Source organism: Callithrix jacchus, chromosome 12 (assembly GCF_049354715.1).
Source record: "Callithrix jacchus isolate 240 chromosome 12, calJac240_pri, whole genome shotgun sequence".
NCBI lineage: Eukaryota > Metazoa > Chordata > Mammalia > Primates > Cebidae > Callithrix > Callithrix jacchus.
This window is the reverse complement of record NC_133513.1, coordinates 36,276,864-36,299,391: the sequence shown is the minus strand read 5'-3', so window position 1 is coordinate 36,299,391 and position 22,528 is coordinate 36,276,864. Positions and strand designations below refer to the sequence as shown.

General features: G+C 39.9%; 1 long non-coding RNA gene across 1 annotated transcript; it reads right to left on the bottom strand.

Annotated features, from left to right (window-relative positions):
• Window positions 1-1,211: 1,211 nt before the first annotated feature.
• Window positions 1,212-21,593, bottom strand: LOC144578632 (uncharacterized). The gene is made up of 2 exons (XR_013524823.1): window positions 3,656-21,593; window positions 1,212-2,463 (listed from the first exon to the last, which is right to left on the bottom strand). It is a non-coding gene; the product is annotated as an uncharacterized LOC144578632 (long non-coding RNA).
• Between the last annotated feature and the right edge of the window lie 935 nt (window positions 21,594-22,528).

Genomic DNA, 22,528 nt, shown 5'->3' with positions numbered 1-22,528 from the left:
CAATCTGCCTCCCATCTCAAATCTCACCATGTCTGCCTGTTCATTCCCAGCTTTCCAGAGCTCTGTAGTTCCCCTCAGTATAAAGGTCCTTCTATGGCGGCTGTGAGCATGCTGGGACACCTGCAGGGGAGGCTCCCCAGGGAGAAATGACTGTGCTATTCATGAACTCCTTTGACAAGTCAAGTTTGGCCTTAGGCTGCAGTCTACAGGCTCAGATCTTTGATTTCCAGTCAAGGTTATTCATTTGGTTTTAAGTTAAAACAAAAGAAAACCTCAGTGTTTGGCAGGGCACAGTGGCTCACACCTGTAATCCCAGCACTTTGGGAGGCTGAGGCCGGCGGATCACCTGAGGTCAGAAGTTCAAGACCAGCCTGACCAACATGGAGAAACCTCATCTCTACTAAATATACAAAATTAGCTGGGCATGGTGGCACATGCTTGGAATCCCAGCTACTCGGGAGGGTGAGGCAGGAGAATCACTTGAACCCAGGAGGTGGTGGAATTCAAGCAAAATTGATCAAACTCACTGCTTATGTTTACAGGAGTAAAGGAAAATATAAGGTACTTAAATTTTATACTTCAAGAAAAGCCAAAATAGCCATCAGACAATAAACATGTTATTTAGCTATTATTTCCATAATGACAAATAATTTATTAAGTAATCATATATTAACACTTCCAGGAATGTTGAGTTTTATCTCACAGAATTTAACATTAAACTCAGACGTGCAGATAACAGGATACAGAATAGATTTTTCCACTATCACAAATACTCCACCATACAGAAAACAGGAACTAATTTTCTTTTCGTAAATCACTAATTTGTCTACCACAATTTCTTGTGGAAATGAATTTATTTCTCTGTAGCTACAAAGAAAAATCTCACCCAGTAATATTCCTGAAACTAAGCCCTGAGATGCTGCTTGAAATCATCCACAAAAAATATCAACCTCAGGTACTTATTACACATTTTTAGGAGAAGAACAAATAAAACTAAGATTTTTTATCTTTTATTTTTTATTTTTTGGTATATTTAGTAGAGACGGAGTTTCACCGTATTAGCCAGGATGGTCTCTATCTCCTGACCCTATGATCCGCCCGCCTCAGCCTCCTAAAGTGCTGAGATTACAGGCATGATCCACCATGCTCAGCCCTAAAAATAAGAATTTTTAACAAATTAAATATATGAGTAGATTTTTTTCTGATAGTCATATTTTTGTTTTTTTGATAATATTTTCCCATCTTCCAAGCTTTATCAATAAAATTCATTGTATACTTAATAAAAATGCAAGTTGAAGTAAGAAAATAAATCATTTCAGGATGACACATGCAAAAGTGACACTCCTGGCTGGAATAATACACCTGACTCTAGTGTAAGTCAGGACATCCTATTGTGGGGCTCCTCCCACCCCTATTCTGCTCACCAAAGTACTCAATAACCATCTTTTTGAGAGACTCTGCACTGTGCCCCCGGGTGTGCCTGAGGGCATTTTACTTTGCAGGGCCTTGCACAATCTTGCTAGGGAATAAATTTTCATTGTCTTTGAGGAGTTTTTCTCCCTTCGCAATTCTGAAAAAAACCAGATGGTCAGAATTATTTCTGTCTTTCCCCTAAATATAAGCATTCAATTTGGCTGCCAGCAGTGTGTCTCCAAGAAAGGGAAACTGGGGTTGGAGAAAGAAAATCTTAAGGCCATAAAGATTTAGTTTTTTAGATAAAGGGTAAAGCAGATTTATAATCACCTACTGGTAATAAGGTAAACATTCAAGTTAATTGTCTACAAATAAAATACCACTGACTCAGATATGTAAGTTCTGGATTTAACAGGACAGTGCCTCCACTGCATGGGATAGGGACTATAGATATACAGACATCATAAAGAGTATTGAATGCCTGCATTTGAACTACTGATTTAGGATGAGGCTCATTTGGCTCAGTAACAAATGCACCTGCACCAAACTCATATCAAGTCACTAAATGTCTCATCCACATTATATCTATTCTGTAGATACAAAGCCCCAAAATGTACATACTATACATACAGTTGGTACCGACATGAAGTCCCATTGCTTTTGTTTCTTCTGTGCGCAGAAGGAGCCTTCACTTTGGAGTGGTTTCTAAAACACGGTTTACATTAAAAGGGACAGAAGAGCCTAAGAGTGTGTTGTTGCCCTGACAAGGTCCCATTCTTTACTAGGAAGTACAATCTTAGTTGTCCTTGAATTCACTTGAATTGAGGTGTTTCTTCTTTTGAAAACACTAGCTTTACTAGTTCTTTAGCAGGAGAGGTGGTATGTTCCTGTCTTTTTTGATGAGGAGTTCAGCTGTTACATTACCCCTCATTTCTTCCTTCAGGAGAGGACAGCCTTAGCGTGCTGAAGATGAATTAAATCATCAACACTGAAAGACCTATTCTTGCAGGCAGTATAGAAAACTTAGTCTTGTTCCATCCTTGAAAAAGCCTAAGAATGTCAAATAGAAAAGAGGTACAATTTAAAAGTGTTCCAACCTTATAACAATCACCACTGATGAGAAGCCACACATGCAGACTTCTTTAGATATAGTTCAGCTTCAGCTACTTAGACTGAGGTTTACGCGCCCACTTCTGGCAGCTCACTAAGGTAATCTCCTTTCAGGGCTAGAATTAATTGCTGGAGCAAAGGGGAGCTTGCTTTATTAAGTTACTTAAAAATTGGGCTCTCAAAAATGTCACAGTATAGTGACCTGCTTCTAAGAACAGTATCTGTTACCTGTGCACTTTTTCCTTAAACATAATGAACACACACTTTTGCAAAAAGTTAGTTATCAATCTATTCAAATTCTACCCAACCTACAGTATTTACTATATACTCAAAGCAAATTTTAACGAGGCAGGCATGTGCTGGATTGTATTGGAATGTCAACGAAGTCTAATCACTAAAGCATCAAAAGGCACTACTTGACTTGCACTAATTATGGTAGAAAACTGTATTATTTTAAAATACTTCCATGATGCCACAGAACACGCCTATTTTAAATGTTCATCCTTTTCAGCTGTGAGTAATTTTGCTGTGTACTTACCAAAAGTCACAAACCATAAATACTACTTTGTCCCATAAAAGTGATCATTTCCAGTAAAATCCCATGTACTTCCTGCAGCCAGTACTTGAGACACACATGCCTCATACTGTCTAAGTGCATGTCTCTTGGCTTAGGCACTAATGGTTTCTCTAACATGCCCATGGGACTGACTGCACTGTGGTATACACAGTAGAAAATGACAGAAATTTGCAAACTGAGCAGTAAAAACTAGTCAAGAGTGGTGAGTGCATTATTTATATTGACATAATTGGAAATACAATGGCAAGAAATCATTTATGTAAGATTATTTGCAAGGGCAAAGGTTCAAATTCAATCAGAAAGAAGTAAATTTTATTAAAACATTCTGAATTATGGTCACAAAAGAGATAATATTTATAATTTTCAAACAATGTGGATCCTTGTAAAAACCATAAAAGAAACAGGAAATAGAGTGCCACAAGGTTAATAAGCTTTTCAGTATATTAGTTAATTTTGAAGCTTTCCATTTTTCTAATCACTACTTCATATGACCTAGTCACAGATGTTGGCACTGCTGTTTGACTGAAAACCCACTTAGTTACTTCATAGCCTTACCCCCAGCTTCCACGCTCTTTCTCTCTGAAGAAGGTAAACTGGCAAATACAGGCCATGCTCATGTGCCAAGGCACGAAGGTCAAATTAGTATCTGCCATGAACGCTGCCATGAATGCTGCCGGGAATGCTGATATTAAAATCAATTAGCTCCATGAAGTACATTTCCAACTCATTCCTGGGGAAGGAGAAACACAACAAAACCAACACAAGACAATGTTAGTTCACTGGGCTGTCTTCAAAAACATTATTCTCATGTGAAATGTGGAAAAGCCATCTGTGCTCTAGTTTATTAGAATGCATGAAAGAACTCACACTGGACAGAACCCTATTGATTGAAGAAATACAAGACAGCATGCAACTTTCCCAGCTCTCCTTGAAAACTTAGAAATAACTTATACTGGAAAAGAAACTTGAATATAAAAAACATGTTAATAATCTTGATTTTCCCACATGCTTTCAAAGACATATTCAAATGTAACATGGAGAAAAACAACATAATCTTAAGAAACATAGTAAAGGCTTCAGCTTTTTCATTTCTTTGAAAACATGAAAGGATTCAATGGAGGAAAACCCTTATAAATACAAACATCTGGTAAGGCCTTCAGCTGTTCCAGTTCCACATGAAGATAAGAACTCATTTCTGAAATAAAACCTATGAATGTATAGCATGTAGAAATGCCTTCATTTACCTGGTATTTGCCCAAGACTCGTGTAACACACACTGCAGATAAATATAAGAAAGGACACAGGATTTGAACCCTAGTCGATTACCAAATACAGAAAGTTTTCAGTTTTAAGAATTTCTTCAACATTTATGTAAAAACCTCCCCTAGAGGGAAATCCCATCAATGTTTGTAAATTGGAAAGCCTGATGCAAAGTCATTCTTGTATAATCTTCAAAAATGTACATAAGTAAATGTTATCCTACTTCTATTTTGTTTCTCAGTGATTCTTCATTTGAAAGGGTCTTTGTACTTCCGCTTCTTTTTCAAGAAAACATTTTGGTTACAGTTTTGCAGATACTCTTTTTTTTTTTTTTTTTTTTGAGACAGAGTTTCGCTCTTATTACCCAGGCTGGAGTGCAATAATATGTTATTTCTACCCACGCGATCTCGGCTCACGGCAACCTCTGCCTCCTGGGTTCAGGCAATTCTTCTGCCTCAGCCTCCTGAGTAGCTGGGATTACAGGCGCGCACCGCCATGCCCAGCTAATTTTTTTTTTGTATTTTTAGTAGAGACGGGGTTTCACCATGTTGACCAGGATGGTCTCGATCTCTTGACCTCATGATCAACCCGCCTTGGCCTCCCAAAGTGCTGGGATTACAGGCGTGAGCCACTGCGCCCGGTCTTTTGTTGTCCAAACAGGGCAAGCTGCTTGCAGTCCATTCTGCATCCAGCACAAGTTTGGGACGAGAAGAAAGGTGACGGCCTCCTCTGCACTCCTACAGGTGAACTCGGGGCTCATTCTTGAGGGTTCCATTGCACAACTCAGACTTCATGCTCACTCCCAAGGCACAATAGTGATCGGATGACAGAAATGATGGATGCCATTTATTACCTGCCACTATTATGGGACAGGAATACTCTTTACACTTCAAACGGTAGAGAGATCAGAGACAGACATCTTGGCTAAACTAAACTCATTTTATGAGATGCCTTCTGGTAGGGGTGCCAGCCTTACACAGTGTTTCACCTGAGTTGAGTTAGAAATGAAACCCCAAGGTGCTCAGCATCTGTCACCCCTGGCCACAACAGACTGTGGGGATGAGTTGAGTGCACTGAGAGGGGAACAGGCTGGAAGCAGCCCTCTGCAGCATGATTATTCACCTGTCCTGCCCAAAGGTTTTTTGTTTTTCTTGAGACAGGTTCTTGCTCTGTCACCCAGGCTAAAGTGCTGTGGCACGATCCTAGCTCACAGCAGACTCAACCTCCCAGGCTCAAGTAACCCATGCACCTAAGCCTTTCAAGGCTTGGAACTACAGGCTCATGCCACTTAGCTGGGCTATTTTTAAAAATTCCTTTTGTAGAGACAGGGTCTCACTTTTTGCCCAGGCTGGTGTTAAACTCCTGTGATCAAGTGGATACTCCCACCTTAGCCTCCCAAAGTGCTGGTATTACAGACATGAACCACTGTATCCAGCACTTGGTCAAATGTTTAAATAAATACAAAACAGGAGTAATCTTATCACTCTCATAGTAATCACTGTGAAGACTTAATTGCATAAAACAATATCTCAACAGCACACTTGGTTTCTTGTTTTAAAGTTTCAATGTTTTAACCACTGGCTAAGTCAACAAATGCTTGAAGTTCTCCGGTATGGAGAGTAGTTAGGATATAAGAAGATATGTGGATTTCTCATTGGTTTCACTGAAAACTCAGTTGAAACTAATTCCAACATTAATTTCCTATTCACATAACCACAAGGCTACAGGAATGTAAATCAGATAATGTTCAAACAATCAGCTGATCAGGACTTAATTTACTACAGGAATATATACACTTCATAATCCCTTTTGTGTTTTTCCATAAACATATTTTAAATGTGTAAAATACATTTTTATAAAATTATGTTTATTAATAGTAGTATTTGAAGAAAATCATTATCGCTACAGGATATGTACCTTCTTAGTTTTGTGTTGTTTTTTAAATGGCTGAATAGCATACCCTTTACAAGCACAGCAAATTTCCTGAATAGCTGCTCAGTTTAACTTACATGTGTGAGAGAGAGAGAGAGAGAGTGTGTGTGTGTGTGTGTGTGTAAGTTGTTTATCAACAATGTTTTTAAATTTTATTTCAATCGCATTTTAGTTACAGGTGGTTTTTGGTTACATGGATAATTTCTTTAGGGGTAATTTCAGAGCTTCTGGTGCACTACCACCTGAGAGCACTGTACACTTTACCCAATATGTAATATTTTATCCCTCACCCCCTTCCCAACCTTCCTCCTGGAGTCCCCAGAGGTCATTGTACTATTCTTATGCCTTGGCATCCTCATAGCTTAGCTCCCACCTAAAAGTGAGAACATCTGATATTTGGTTTTCTATTCCTGAGTTACTTCACTTAGAATAATGGCCTCCAGCTCCATCCAAGTTGCTGTCAAGGCCATTATTTCCTTCTGTTTTATGACTCAGCAGTATTCCATGGTGTCTATATTCCACATTTTCTTTATCTACCCATTAGTTCATAGGCATTGAGGCTGGTCCCATATTTTGCACTTGCAAACTGTGCTGCTATAAACATGCATGTGCATTTGTCTTTTTCATATGACTTCTTTTCCTCTGGGGAGATACCCAGTGTGAGATTGCTGGGTTGATGGCAGTACTGTTTTCCATGTGCTTGTACTAGTTTACATTCCAATCAGCAGTGTAAGTGATCCCTTTTCACCAAATCCATACCAACATGCATATTTTTTTATTTTATAATGATGGCCATTCGTGCAGGAGTAAGGTGGTATTACATTGTGGTTTTAATTTGCATTTCCCTGATAATTAGTGATATTTCTGAAGGAAAATATATTCTAACAAGACAAATAGATGTTGAAAAGTTTGAAGAAAAATCTGATAGACACTCAATTTTAAATGGTTCAATTTACAGTCAAAAAGAGACCATTATAAATAATCAACAGCAGAGGGACAAGATAAATGCCCATTAAACACTTTGTTGTAATGTTTTTCAATCTCCAAAGATCACCAACATAGCTCCTGTTCAGACCATAGCTCCCGATGCTTCTGCGTTCACAAATAGCACCGGAAAACTGGTTGTCTTGGAGCTGGCCTCTGTCACCGCTGCTTCTGAAGCTCACATCTGTGGAAACCTGCACATTTCCCTGTGTATTCTCTGACCTTGTAACTAAAGCTAGAGCCCCACCAGATTAGCTACAGGTTCTGAGATCAATTGAACTGCCATTATAGTGGAGCTCAGTGTTCATAATTACAAATTTTGCTCCCTTGAAGAAACCAGTTTACAAGCTGGGCTCGGTGGCTCCCACCTGTAATCCAGCACTTTGGGAGGCTAAGGCAGGTGGATCACCTGAGGTCGGGAGACCAGCCCGACCCATGGAGAAATCCCATTTCTACTAAAAATACAAAATTAGCTGAGTGTGATGGCACATCCCAGCTACCTGGGAAGCTGAGGCAGGAGAATTGCTTGAACCCAGGAAGCGGAGGTTGCACTCCAGCCTAGGCAATGACAGCAGAACTCCATCTCTCCCTCTCTCTCTCCTCTTTCTCTCTCTGTCTCTCTCTCTCTCTCACACACACACAGACACCAGTTTACACACTGATGACAGTAGTCATTAACAGCACTTTAGCTTCTGCAACTTTCAAAGTACATCTATTTGTTTCAAATTAATTTTCTGTTACATCCTTTGCTTAAATGGTTACTAGCAAAATCACCATGACAACTCAGTTTCTACTATTAGCAAAGTGGTAACTTAGCAGCCATTTGAATAGCAGCCAACAGTCACTAGTCTCTTCTTAGTCAAAAGAATCCTCACTTCAGTTGTAAATATACACTGTGGTAATCCTGAATGATGTCTTTAAAGTTCTTTTGGGGTACTCCATAGTTGAATATATTCATAGGGTATGAAAAATATTTTCAGACAGCCTAGAATGTGTAATAATCACATCAGGGTAAATGAAGAATCCATTGTACCTCAAGCATGTGTTCTTTTTTTTAAATTCAATTACACTCTTTTAGTTACTGTCAAATGTACAATTAAATAATTCTTGACTGTCATCACCGTGTTGTGCTATCAAATACTTACTAGATGTTATTTATTCTTGCTAACCAAATGTGTGCACCTATTAACCATCACCCCTTACTCCTCATCCCCCATGCTACTTTTACCAGCCACTGCTAACAATTCTTCTACTCTCGATCTTCATGAGTTGCATTGTTTTAATTTATAGCTCCCACAAGTAAGTGAGAATAGGTGAAGTTTGTCTTTGTCTGGCTCATTTCTTTTTTTTTTTTTTTTTAGCGTTATAAGAAAGTTTTATTATTTTTATTTATTTATTTTTACACAAAATCTTGCACTGTCACCCAGGCTGGAGTGGCACAAGTGTAGCTCACTGCAGCCTCAAACTCCTGGGCTCATGCAATCCTCCCACCTCAAACTTTTGAGTAGCTGGGACTACAGATGTGCACCACCATGCTCAGTTCATTTTTTATTTTTTGGAGAGACTGGGTCTTGCTATGTTGCCCAGGCTGGTTTTGAATTCCTGGGCTCAAGTAATCTCCCACCTTGTCTCCCAAAAGTTTGGGATTATAGGTGTGTGTCTGGCTCATTTCACTTAACATTTCCATCCATGTTGTTGCAGATAACAGGATCTCATTCTCCTTTATGGTTGAATAGTGCTCCACTGTGTATATGAACCATTTTCTTTAGCCACTCATCTGTTGATGAACACTTAAAATGCTTCCAAATCTTGGCTCCTGTGAAGAATGCTGCAACATACATGAGAGTGCAGCTCTCTCTCTAATATACTGATTTCCTTTCTTTGGGGTTTATACCCAGCAGGGGGGTTTCTGGATCATATGGTGGCTCTATTTTTAGTTCTGAGGACCTCCAAACTGTTCTCCATAGTGGTTGTACTTAAATTAATTTCCACTGACAGTGTACAAGGGATACCTTTGCTCTATATCCTCACCAGCATTTGTTATTGCCTGTCTCTACTAGAAAATCCATTTTAAGTGGGGTGAGAGATGATCTCTCATTTGATTCATATTTCTCTGAAGATCAATGATATTGATGTTGAGTATCTTTTCATATATGTATTAGCCATTGGTATGCCTTTCTTAAGGAGTTTTGAAACAGGTCTCACTTTGTCACTCAGGTTAGAGTGCAGTGGTACAATCACAGCCTACTGCAGCCTCAACCTCCCAGGCTCAGGTAAGTTTCACACCTAAGTCTCCCAAACAGCTGAACCTACAGGCACATGTCACCAAGCCTGCCTAATGCCTCCTCTTTTTCAGAAATGTCTATTAAGATATTTTGCCCATTTTAAAAATCAGATTAGATTTTTTTCTATGAAGTTATTTGAGCTCCTTAAATATCCTGGTAATTAATCCCTTGTCAGATAGTTTTCAAATACCTTCCCCCATTCTGTGGGTTGTCTCTTCACTTTGTTGATTGTTTCCTTTGCTGTGCAGAAGCTTTTTAACTTGATGTGACCTAATTTGCTTGTTTTTGCTTTGGTTGCCTGTGCTGATGAAACATTATGCAAGAAATATTTGCCCAGTCCAGTATCCTGGAGAGTTTTCCCAACGTTTTGTTTCCGTTTCATATTTGAGGTATTAGATATAAATCTTTTTATTATTTTTTTAAAAATAGAGGCAGAATGTCACTTCATTGCCCATGCTACTGTCGAATTCCTGGGCTAAAGTGATCCTCCCATCTTGGCCTCTCAAAGTGCTGGGATTACAAGCATGAGCCACAGAGTCCCGCAGAGATTTACATCTTTCATCCATATTGATTTGACTTTTGTATTAGGTGAGAAATAGAGGTCTAGTTTCATTCTTCTGCATATGGATATCCAGTTTTCCCAGCACCACATATTGACGAGACTGTTATTTCCCCATTGTATGTGTTCGGCACCTTCATAGAAAATGAGTTCACTGAAGATGTATGAATTGGTTTTTGGGTTTTCTATTCTGTGCCATTGGTCTACATGCCTGTTTTTAATCACAGTGCCCTGCTGTTCTGGTTACTGTAGCTGTAGAGGATAATTTGAAATCAGATAATGTGATTCCTCCAGGTTTGTTTGGTTTTTGCTCAGGATAGCTCTGGATATTCTGAGTCTTTTGTAGTTGCATATAAATTTTAGAGTTCATTCTTTTATTTATATTTCTGTGAAGAATGTCATTGGTTTTCGAAGCCTTGTGGAGGTACCACATTGGTGGTCTGAGATCAGACCTGGAGGAATTCTCTGGATTAGCCAACAGAGACTCCCTTCTTCCCTTAATTTCCCAAAAAGGAAGTCTGTCTCTCTGTGCTAGGCTGCCTGGAGCTGGGAGAGGAGCAATACAAGCACCCCTGTGGCCACAACCACTGGGACAGCACTACATCTGTCCAGAGAGCATTAGGTCTGAAGCTGGCACAGCACTGTGACTGCCCAAGGCCCACTGTAACAAGTACCCGCTGCCACTTATGTCACTCAAGGGCCCAGGGCTCTACAATCAGCAGATAGTGAAGCCAGCCAGGCCTCTGTCCTTCCCTTAAATGCAGTAAGCTCCCCTGGTCCCTGGATGGGTTCAGAGGTGCTATCTGGGAGCCAAGGCTAAAGTCCTAAACCTTAGACATCTACCTGGTATTCTGTTCTACCATGGCTGGGCTGGCACTGAATCCACCAGGCAAATCCCTTCTTACTTTTCCCTCCCCTTTCCCCAGGCACAGTAGTCTGTCCCCACATACAACATCATCACAGTCCCATGGGGATTAGTGCCAGATCACCACGGAAGTTCACTTAGTAATACCCAAGGCTCTCAGTCAGCTTGTGGTGAATGCTGCCTGCCCTGGAACTCATTCTTCAGGGCTGTGGGCACCCCTCTGGATCAGGGTAGGTCCAGAGATGCCATCCAAGAGCCAATGCCTGAATCGTGGACTCCTACAGCTCATCTGGTGCTCCTCTCACTGTAGCTGAGCTGGTATCTAAGCTCAAGAACACTCTTTACTCTTCCCTCAGCATTTGTCAAGCAGAGGGAGTCTCTCCTCGTAGCCACCATAGCTGGGAATGTGCTGGGTCACACCTGAAGCCAGTATATCTCTCAGTCTCACTCCAGGCCCATGGCATGTACCATCTGGTCACCACTGATGATTATTACAGGTCCAAGGGCTTTTTCATCAGAAAGTGATGAATCCTGCCATTACTGAGTCCTTCCATTTAGGGTAGCAAGTTCCCATCTGGCCAAGAGCTTGTCTAGAGATGTTATCCCAAAGCTGGGACCTGAAATGGGGGGGCAGGCTCATGGTTCTGACCAGTCCCCTCTTCTACTGTGGCTGAGCTAGTATCCAAGTTGCAAGACAAAGTCCTGTTTCCTCTTTCCTACCCTCAAGCGGAAGAAAGAGGTCTCTGTCAGAGCTGCGAGCTGCACTGTCTAGGATTGGAGGAGGGATGGGCGAGCACTCCCTAGCTGCCACAGCTGCTGTCTCTCTGGGTCACATGCCCCCAGACACACTGGCTCCAAGAACAGCACAGCACTCGGACTTGCCTATGAGTTGTGGTCCTTGTGGCCTAGACAGCCTTTCAGGTGTATTAAGGACCCCAGAGTTTCACAACTCAAGTTGCAACCACTGGGATGAACAATTCTCCTCTGGCTGGGGCTAGTCTCAATGTTTTTTCCATGGGTGGGCATTGGGTGAGTTCAGCCTTGTTTTGCTTTCTGCTATGACAAGGGAGCACTGAGTTCAGTGCAAAGTCCCACAGCTGCTGTGCTCTCCCTACCCCAAGCAGGTAGCCTCTCTTCTTACCACAGGTTCACAGGGGTGGAATCAGCAATTCAAGACTGTCTTTTCTAGGTTGTTTCAATGCCTCATATCTAGGTTTTGATATGAAGTCAAAACCATGTGCTGTGATCACTTACCTGATTTTTAGTTCCTATGGAGGTGCTTTTTTATTTAAATAGTTGCTCAATTTGTTATTCCTATGGGGAGCACAAATGGCAGAGACTTCTATTCAGCCAGCAGGCGCCAACCCTGTGACTGCACACATTCTGAATGACAGTCTTATCTGGAGTAATAAGCAAATGTAAAAACTAAAACAAAAACCTGGAAAAACCTAAACTTCTTGCCACTGCCTAAGGATCTTGATCTTCATATCCTGCTCAATGTCAAGAGGTATTCCTTCAGATTTTCCTAAGTGTCACCCCCAAAGCCATTCTCGCTGTCTAGTGGACACTGTGAGAGCCTGTGCTGGAAATGCCTCCCTGGCTCACCCTGACAACCAGCTCCAAAGACCTTCCCTTTACAGCAGTTATCAGGCCAGACTGGAAGAAAGACCCATGAAGCTCCTGTTTCAGTGGCATGTTGGTGCCATCTGTGAGCAACCCCATGACTCAGCAAGATTTCTTGTACTCTCTTAGGTAACTCAGGACCCTCCCAAGTGCTGCTGTGGCTGCATGAGTGCCCCAGGAACCTCCTGAGTGTGGTGGGCATTGGGTGATGCTCCGCGATGTTTCTCAGACTGCCTGAGGGGAACACTGGAACTTCTAACTCATCAGCCCAATGATGCAACACTCAGAAGGGGGAGGGGACAGGGGCACAGGGATCTGTGGCTATTCTGTATCTCAAGGTTTCAATAAAACAGATCTTCAGATAAAAGCAGGGGGAAGACCAGCAAAAGCAAACACACAATGTATGACTCAGGGTGAAGCTATACTTCACAGTGCAGAGGTCCTGGACCTGTCAATGACCAAACAATTATTTCAAAGGCCAGACATGTGCTCCTGACAAAGAGACTGCAACTTTCAGACAGCTTGTAAAAAGCCATACGGATATTTACTGTACTATTATGTTCTGGTAGTATACTGGTAAGATATTTGCCAAAAACATTCACCAGAAATATACTTTTCCATTTATGAGATTATTTACAACAGCAATTTACCAAGACCTACCAATGAACAGTGAAAAATATGAACTGTTGTTCTAAAGCTGGGGAGAAAGAGTATGTGGTATTTATGTCAGTTCTTATTATCTGCACAAGGTAACCTTTAATAATATTTCTTAAAGTGTTAAAGTTTATGGGAGCAAATCAAGTATTCAAAAATGGTTAGAAAGTTCACAAAAACCATACAAACTCACATATCTTCAACTGTAATATTCTCTTTGAGAACAGCTCTCTTCTCAAAGAGCTTGCAGTAGTGCTCATGGCACACAGCGACATCATGCCCAACCCTGATGTCAAGTAGAGTGGCTCCAAAGACAATCCTCTTCCAGTTGGTTGGACAGATGTTGATATCAGCATAACTTACAAGTCTTTCGATGTATACCCACAAAACAGGGGACTGGCCTTTGACTTAGCTGGGTTGAAGTGCTGTGATGAGAACTCTTATGGTTTTGGCCAGAAAGTAAGTGCCTTTTATTCTTATGTTCTACAAAGGCTTTGCTTGACCAGGCCAAGCAAGGGACCATATCACAATCATAGATTAAATATTTCTGCTACCTACTCTGCCCAGCAGGGGTAGATTAGGCACATCCGAGGAACAATGAATTGAAGCAGCAGCTCTCAATCACAACATACGTCAGAATTGCCTGGGGATACAGCCTGGGACTCAGCTTAGACGTAGCATCTATTCCTGCCCATCAACAGGATGGTTTTGTTACTACTCCCCATTCCAAGCCCTCCGCATGCCCTGGATGTGAGTGCACTGTGTATGCATGTGTGCACTGAAGTGTGGGGGGAGAAATCAGAAATCCTTCCTGCTGCCCTTAATAGCAATTGTTCTGTGATGAGAAAAGCAATGGCAACATTTTCAGCCATGATGATGACTCAACTCCAATGTGTGTATTTGCTTTCATAAGTTTCTCTTAAAGTTCTGAGATAATTTCAGAAACCTACCTTTATTTAAAAACAGGACCATGCCACCCTGTTTACAAGATCAATTTCTTTTGTTTCCTTTTTTTTTTTTGGAGATGGAGTCTCTCTCTGTCACCCAGGCTGGAATACAGTGGCTTGATCTCTGGTCACGGCAAACTCGCCTCCTGAGTTGAAGCAATTCTCCTGCCTCAGCCTCCTGAGTGGCTAGGACTACAGGGGCATGTCAGCAAGCCTGGCTAATTTTTGTATTTTTAGTAGAGACAGGGTTTAACCATGTTGGCCAGTCTGCTCTACAAGACCAATTTCTAAAGATGCTTTATAAACAGATAATAGCTCACCAAACTTCTGATTGCCAAGTCAGCTGTTAGCCTTTGGCTTTAAATAGAGTATGAAGAAATGTGAAAATCAATTTGTATCCAGGATCATACTTAAAGTATTCCTCCAGAAGCCGTTCTTGCTGAAAGAAGAAAAAATGCAATGTAAGTATCCACTGAATAAAAAACCTGAAGTGCTCTTAAGACAGCAGTGTTCCCATTTGTGCCCATCATATCACAGTAATTTTGATGAGTGAGATGTCTTTCAGATTTTACAATATGAAAAGTGGGATCTTAAAATACCATAATGATTTAATACTCATCAGCATTCGCTCAAAAATCATATGAGCTTAACCTCAGAAAATTATTGTGCTTTTTTACTCTTTCCCCCACATAATTCCATCCAAATGTAAGTTACTTTTAGGCTTTAATGTCTTACTGACCATATGTCACTCTTTTTCGGCAATAAACTGAGAAAACGTAGTTTCCTGTAACCATGAGGCTCTAAGCCTACGCTGTTAAATGCAATCATTACTAGCCACATGTGGCTATTACATACCTGAGGAAGCACATTTTTAAATTTTTACACCATGTAAGTTGATTTAAACTTAAATTATTTTTAACTCTCTTCATAAAAATCATGCTTCTGTGTCAAAAGTACTTTTTAACACAGTACTTTTTAAAAGATACATTTTCTGTTATTTGGATATTATATTTACTCATACTAGCTCATTCACTGAAGAGAGCTACAGATTGGTTCTTATTCCAGCACATTCTTTTTACAGCACTTAAGATGACTAAATGCAACACAAAATGGGGGAGAGGATTTAAAGAAAGATGACTGAGTTCAGCATGAAACAAATGCCAGTCTATGATGCAAATACAACTTCAGTAAAAGTGCCACTTACTGTAAGTGGGTGTAACCATTCATCAAAGATGCCCAAAGTTCTATCGGCATCTCTGTAAAATATCTTAGTAAACTATCTGTTTAGTAAAATAATGCCTCCTATGTGCTCTGGTGCTTACTTCAGCAAAGCAAACAGTTTTTACAAATTCTTCTCCTGGATCCTGACCTGCAGAGGGTTTCCCAACCTCTTCCTCAGCACAACATGTCCTGTGCTATGAATTCTTTTTTACGATAACCAGTCAGAACTGCCTGTAAGTATCGACCCTTAACAGGCAATGACAACAAACCAAACATATTTTCACTCTTCTAACCATGCACTGAAACACAAGAACATTTTATGAAGCAGTAGTGGTGGGCAATAAAGTCTTTAGAACTTTAATAAATCAAAAGGTGATTCAGATTTTCTAACTTTCTTTCTCTTTAGTTCTCTGTAGCATATTTCATGATGTATTTATTTTCTGTTGTTTGAATTAAAAACTCGTCTGCCTTATTTTAAAAGAGGTCAGTCTTTGACAAACTTTAAACTTCATAAAACTAATGCACTGTGCTTGTGTAATAAACCAGCAGTTCTCCAAATGTGCTCTGTGGACCTCTGGGGATCCCCAAGACCCTTTTCCAGAAGGTCTAAGAGGTCACCTTTCCCTTCCCCTTTCCTTCCTTCTTTTTTTTTTTTTTTTTTTTGAGACAGGGTTTCACTCTTGTTGCCCCAGGCTGGAGTGCGATGGTGCAATCTTGGCTCACTGAAACCTCCACCTCCCAGGTTCAAGAGATTCTCCTGCCTCAGTCTCCCGAGTATCTGGGATTACAGGCACCCACCACCATGCCCAGCTAATTTCTGTATTTTTAGTAGAAATGGGGTTTCCCCATGTTGACCAGGCTGGTCTTGAACTCCTGACCTCAGGTGACTGCCTGCATGACCTCCTAAAGTGCTGGGATTACAGGCCTGACCCACCATGCCCACCCAACACTGTTCTGATAATCATACTAATTCAACCTGAGAAAGCTGATTAAAAACATTTTTTTAATTATGAAAGTAATACAAAGACACTGCCTGCTTTTTCATAGACACTTGCCATGATCGTATAGAAGCAAAGTGGGTAAAACGGCTGGTTTTCAGCCTAAATCAAGGCAGTGGTACCAATTACACTGGTAGTCATTCTATGCTTTATTGTCCATTACAGTTAAAAAAGGTAGGCTGAAGTACTTACGAATGTCTTTGATGAAGCAGTAAAAAATGGTGTTACTAAATCTTGACATGTCGCTTTAATATTCTGAATCAATGGAAAGTTAACAAGAAGTGCTTCTGCTGACTGTAGTACCGTTGTGTTTAAAAAAAAAAAGAATTAGTGATTTAATTGTGAGCTGAACAATCACTGTTTTCACAGGACATCATTTTTATTTAAAAGTACAACTGGGCCAGTGCAGTGGCTCACGCCTGTAAAATCACAGCACTCTGGGAGGCTAAAGCAGGCAGATCCCTTGAGCTCCTTCAGGAGTTCAAGACCAGCCTGGGCAACATGGCAAAACTCTGTCTCTACCAAAAATACACAAAAATTAGCCAGGCATGGTGCCACATGTCTGTGGTTCCAGCTACGCAGGAGCCTGAGGTGAGAGGACTGCTTGAGCTGAGATCATGCCAGTGCACTGCAGCCAAGTGAGAGTGAGACTTCATCTAAAAAAAAGGGGGCAACTATCATTCTCAAAAATAAATGACATGAAGTGACAACTTGAAGGAAAATAAGTATTTGTTCCCAATGATAAAATTTAAGCTTTCCTAAGGACTCTGAAAAACTCGTTCTTTCTACTATAGCTTGACAGCTTTTCAATACGTAAGATATTTTAAAAGATTGGTGGTTAAACTAAAAGTGATTTTTGACAAAATAAAGCATAAACCAACATACTCCAAATAACTAATGCATAATATTATAAATGCAAGTATGGGGGAAAAGATCAATTTACCGTGCAAGAAAGATGAGTGAGCACTGATGGAATAAATTTAGTAATATGAAAAGGCCACTGTAACTAAGAAAGTGGCACTTGTGAAGTTTTGACTTAGCATTAACGAATACCCACAACTGTCTCAGAGCTTTAAAAATACACCTTTTACCAACTACATATTTGCATGTTAGGTCATGTTATTGCCTTGTTCTTTTTTAAAAAAAAAATATTTGAGACAGAGTCTCACTCTGTCACCCAGGCTGGGGTGCAATGGCGTGATCTCCACTCACTGCAACCTCTGTCTCCTGGGTTCAAGCGATTCTCTTGCCTCAGCCGCCCCAGCAGTTGGGACTACAGGTATGCACCACCACACCCACCTATTTTTTGTATTTTTAGCAGAGACATGTTTTCTCATAGTGGTCAGTCTGGTGTCAACCTCCTGTTCTCAACTGATCCGCCTGCCTCGGCCTCCGAAAGTGCTGGGATTACAGGCATATGCCACCATGCCTAGCCATCTTAAAGTAAATTCTCTAAAGCAAATGGCAAAGAAAGAGCTAGAGAACCCAGCTTTCTTCTACTAAGCTCCACATTAGAGATTTTCAATAATAGAAATACCTGACACACTTTTTACTCAACTTTCTGCTGAAAAAAGTTCTTTTTTCTTTCTTTTTTATTTCCAGTTTCCTGATACATGAGAAAAAAGTTATTTTTTCATTAAAAAATTTATGTTAACAATATTGTTCTCAAAGAATACTTTCTATTGGCAAAACTTGGGTCATGGGTTACTACTGACATCTAGTTGGTACAGGCCATCAATGCTTTCTGCAATGCACAGGACAAAGCATTATCTAGCTCATGATATCAACAGTGGTAAGGCTGTGAAATCTCAGCTAAAAATAGATTTGGAAAAAATCTCAATTTTATAGTTCTACAACAGTAAATATCAATATCATCAATATAAAGACATACTCTTTGAGATCCCCAATCATTTAAGATTCAAGAGAGTCTTAAGGTCCAAAGAAAACACAAATAATTTGCCTCAATATTTTAGTAGGCACAATACAGCTTATGATGTCTAGACCTATGACCTAACACTGAGCTTGATAGCTTGCATATTTGCTAGAATAACAAGACAGGTTTTTTAAAAGCTCACCTTTGCTTGATATGATAATATATCTCCAAGGCCACAGTGTGGAAGGAAAAACATTCATAAAAATATATGTTATCACTGGTTAGGCCTGAAGACATTTTTTTAAAAGGGTGCAGAGGAAACCCCTAGCGGCCCTGAAATGAAAATCTTCTGGTTCAGAACAGTACCACAGGGGCACTTTCTTGTTTTCATTTCTTGGCTTTCGGCAAAAACATGAGAACCAAAATGCAAGGCAATATGCTGTTAGAAGACGTGTTTCTGTTGATTATTATAATATATAAATAATAACATATTTCCCTGTTATATGCTCTTCTACCCATAAAACCTTTCATCCCATGCAATTTATTTTATGTATGTATTTATTTTTTGACCCAGAGTCTCACTCTGTTGCCTAGACTGGAGTGCAATGGCGTGATCTTGGCTCACCACAACCTCCACCTCCAGGGTTCAAGCAATTCTCATGCCTCAGCCTCCCAAGTAGCTGAAACTACAGGTTTGCACCACTATGCCCGGACAATTTTTATATTTTTAGTAGGGGCAGGGTTTCGCCATGATGGTCAGGTTGGTTTCAAACTCCTGGCCTCAACTGATCCCCCTACCTCAGCCTCCCAAAGTGCTGGGATTACAGGCATGAGCCGCCACACCCAGCCTCATGCAATTTATATCTATGTGTACATATGCTTAAATTTCAGCCACAAAGTAGTGGTTTCTTTTTTAAGATGTTAGGCCCTGCATTTTAGTTTAGTTTCTTATCTCCTACCCACCCATTTTTTTATTATTTCCCTAAAAATGTATCACATAATGAAAGTGCTTTCTAACAAATAAAAGTTATTTGAAATCGCTGTTGCATAATTATTAGAAAATATATCAGTAAACATAAGCTCACATTATATCAATGATAGGTGCAGCAATCCTAAAATAAGCAGTGCTAACAAGGCCGTGTAACATGACACAGTGTCATATGAATGGCAGGTATCTTCAATTAGTTTAACTGAAATATTTACGAACAGATACAGCTCTTCAGATATATGTAACTGTATTTCTAAGGTACCCACAGATGCTGTGTATCACAAAACAAGAGCATCTCTTACATAAGTTATGTGCTTCCATTTGCCGTCAGCATCTAGAATGAGGCTCAAAATAACTGAGGGAAAGCAAATCTCAATTTTAGTAATAGGTCTGTATAATAGCAGCACTTTTCAAAAAGCCTGCAACATTAGCATTTAAGCATTTAAAACTACTTCAAGTAGTTTTCATCTCTGAAGTAAATTTTTTTTTTTTTGAGACAGAGTCTCGTACCTTCACCTAGGCTGGAGTGCAATGGTGGAATCTCAGCTCACTGCAACCTCTGACTCCTGGGTTCACAAGATTCTCCTGACTCAGCCTCCTGAGTAGCTGAAATTATAGGTGTTTGACACCACGCCTGGCTAATTTTTTGTATTTTTAGTAGAGACAGGGTTTCACTATGTTGGCCAGACTGGTCTCGAACACCTGACTTCATGATCCACCCACCCTGGCCTCCCAAAGTGCTGGGATTACAGGTGTAAGACACTGCACCTGGCCTTGAAATAATTTTACAATCACAGAATTTGAAGGTATATGCTGGAAAGGACCAATGACCTTACATGACATTTAATCCAACACTCACTTCACAGATCAGGGATACAAATCTTAAAAAAACTGACTTGCCCAAGGTCCACCAAATAGGAGAAGTTACTCATCCTAAACTCAAATTAGGCAGTGACTCTCAAATTTTGCTGCACATTAAAATCACCTGAGAAGCTTCAATAACTGCCTCATTTTAAACATGAGACATTTTGATTTAATTAGCATTAGATATAACTTTGGACATCGAGGGTTGTTGTTAAAAGTTTCCCAGGTGATTTCAATGCGCAGGAAAATTTGGAATGATTGAGTTGGGGTGAAAATCAGAATCTTACAGCATGCTTTTCTTCACATAAAGATGCCTCACATCGGTCCCTATTTTCCTAAAAGGCTTCTCAGTGCCTAGAGATAGAGGGACAGTGGAGACAGGAAGATGCATGTGTTTCCAGACATGTATTTTGAAGAAAAACTTTGCAAAAGTGATCCCAGTGAGTTCCATCTATCCCATTGATAACGGTGCACTACTAACTCATATTTTCCAAAATCTTTTCTTGAAGCCAATTTGCCCTATTAATTTGCTCAATTAACCTCTATTTCACCAATAGCAAATACTCTTAAAAAAATTGTAACTTGCTGATGGCAAGTTAAAACTTACTTTACTTTTGAAAGTACACTTCTAAAAATTAGAATAATGAGGAAAAAAGCATGAAATTTCTTTGAGCAAGATTAACCTTAAAAGCTACTTTTGAATGGTATGCTAACACATCAAAATCTTTTGAATTCAAAAGAAACCAGGGACTCCAGCCAAAATTGTTTGTTTTCCTGCTCAAAGATTTAAGAGACAGCCAGGTGACTGGTGATCCCAGCACTTTGGAAGGCCAAGGTGGGTGGATCACCTGAGGTTGGGAATTCGAGACCAGCCTGACCAACATGGAGAAATCCCGTCTCTACTAAAAAAAAATAAAAAATCAGCCAGGCATGGTGGTGCATGCCTCTAATCTCAGCTACTCAGGAGGCTGAGACAAGAGAAACGCTTGAACACAGGAGATTCCGGTAAGCTGAGGTAGCGCCATTGTACTCCAGCCTAGGCAACAAGAGCAAAACTCCATCTCAAAAATAAATAAATAAATAAAAAGATTGGATAGATTTGGCTGACTACAGACATTTAGTGATTACTCAATGGGTCCCAAAGCTCAGGACCTGAGACAGAGTTTGAGTCCAGTTTTTGCTAAAACACAATTTCATCTCAACTACTGTTATAAGGGAGAGAGGAAAGTGGCATTATTACAAGTGTAAACTTGCAATTTTTAATTAAAGTAAAAGTTACCTACAATCAAATTAGCTAAAAAGGCTAGTGCATTCTAAACAAAATTCTTTATAAGCTAAGTAGTTATATTTCTAGAATTAAAAATAAAGACATTAATATTCTTAAATTAGCACTTTCCAAACTGTGCTCTAAAAATCAACACTCATAACCAAGGAGATGATAATAATGTACCATGGACAGCCCCTGTGGTGATGGTGTTGGTGGTTGTTCCTTTTAAAATAAACTTTATCTCAGGGTGCTCTCAAAGTGCATCTTTGTGGCCCATGAGGTGCTCATGCACGATGGGAGAAATTCAAATGCAGATACACTGTGGTGCCAGAGGAGAAAAGCTGTTCCTTCTTCCAAGACTAATGTCCAAAGTAGTACATGTTGACTTAGGCCTGCAACTCATTAAAAAGAAACTAATTCTTCACACGCAAAAAAAATTCAGTAAAGGGAACCTATACTTCTCACTGTGCTCAACATTGTCTAAAGGTATAAAGGCATCAAATAAATAGCTACACTTTTACTGAAATTGCTTACTTGCTAACTGATTTTTCCTTCCACCATGACATCTAAGATTAAAAGAGAAATCGATATTTAATATTTAGAATCTGGATATCAGTATATAGTTGACTCCAATTTCTTGAAACTGATTGAAGAGGACAACCAAATAGCTGAAATAATTTTAGAATAAAGGAATGTGCCCCTTGGCAATACAGTTGTACTCACGAGTTTAGTGTCATTGTAAGATGAGGGCGGCTGGCTGTGCTGTCATCAATGAATATGGTCGAGCATGAACTATAAAATTGAGGTAAATGCTCAGTAGATACCTGAAGAGGAAGGGACCTATATTGTAAACTTATCAAAGTGTATTTTTTTCTCAGTTAAAATGTCAAATGACAAAGCACTAAGATATTCCTTACACTCCATGAATTGCCTGAGTGTGGTATTGTGCACTCTATAGAAAACCCGTTGGAGGCTCTTAACTTCCAGAGATGATGTTTGAGATATGGGTTAGAAAATGCTGCTCTTAATATGCTACCTGTCATCAAACCTAACAAGGATTTTGTGACTAAGATTTCCCTGTTTTTTTGACAGTGACATAAAGCAGCTG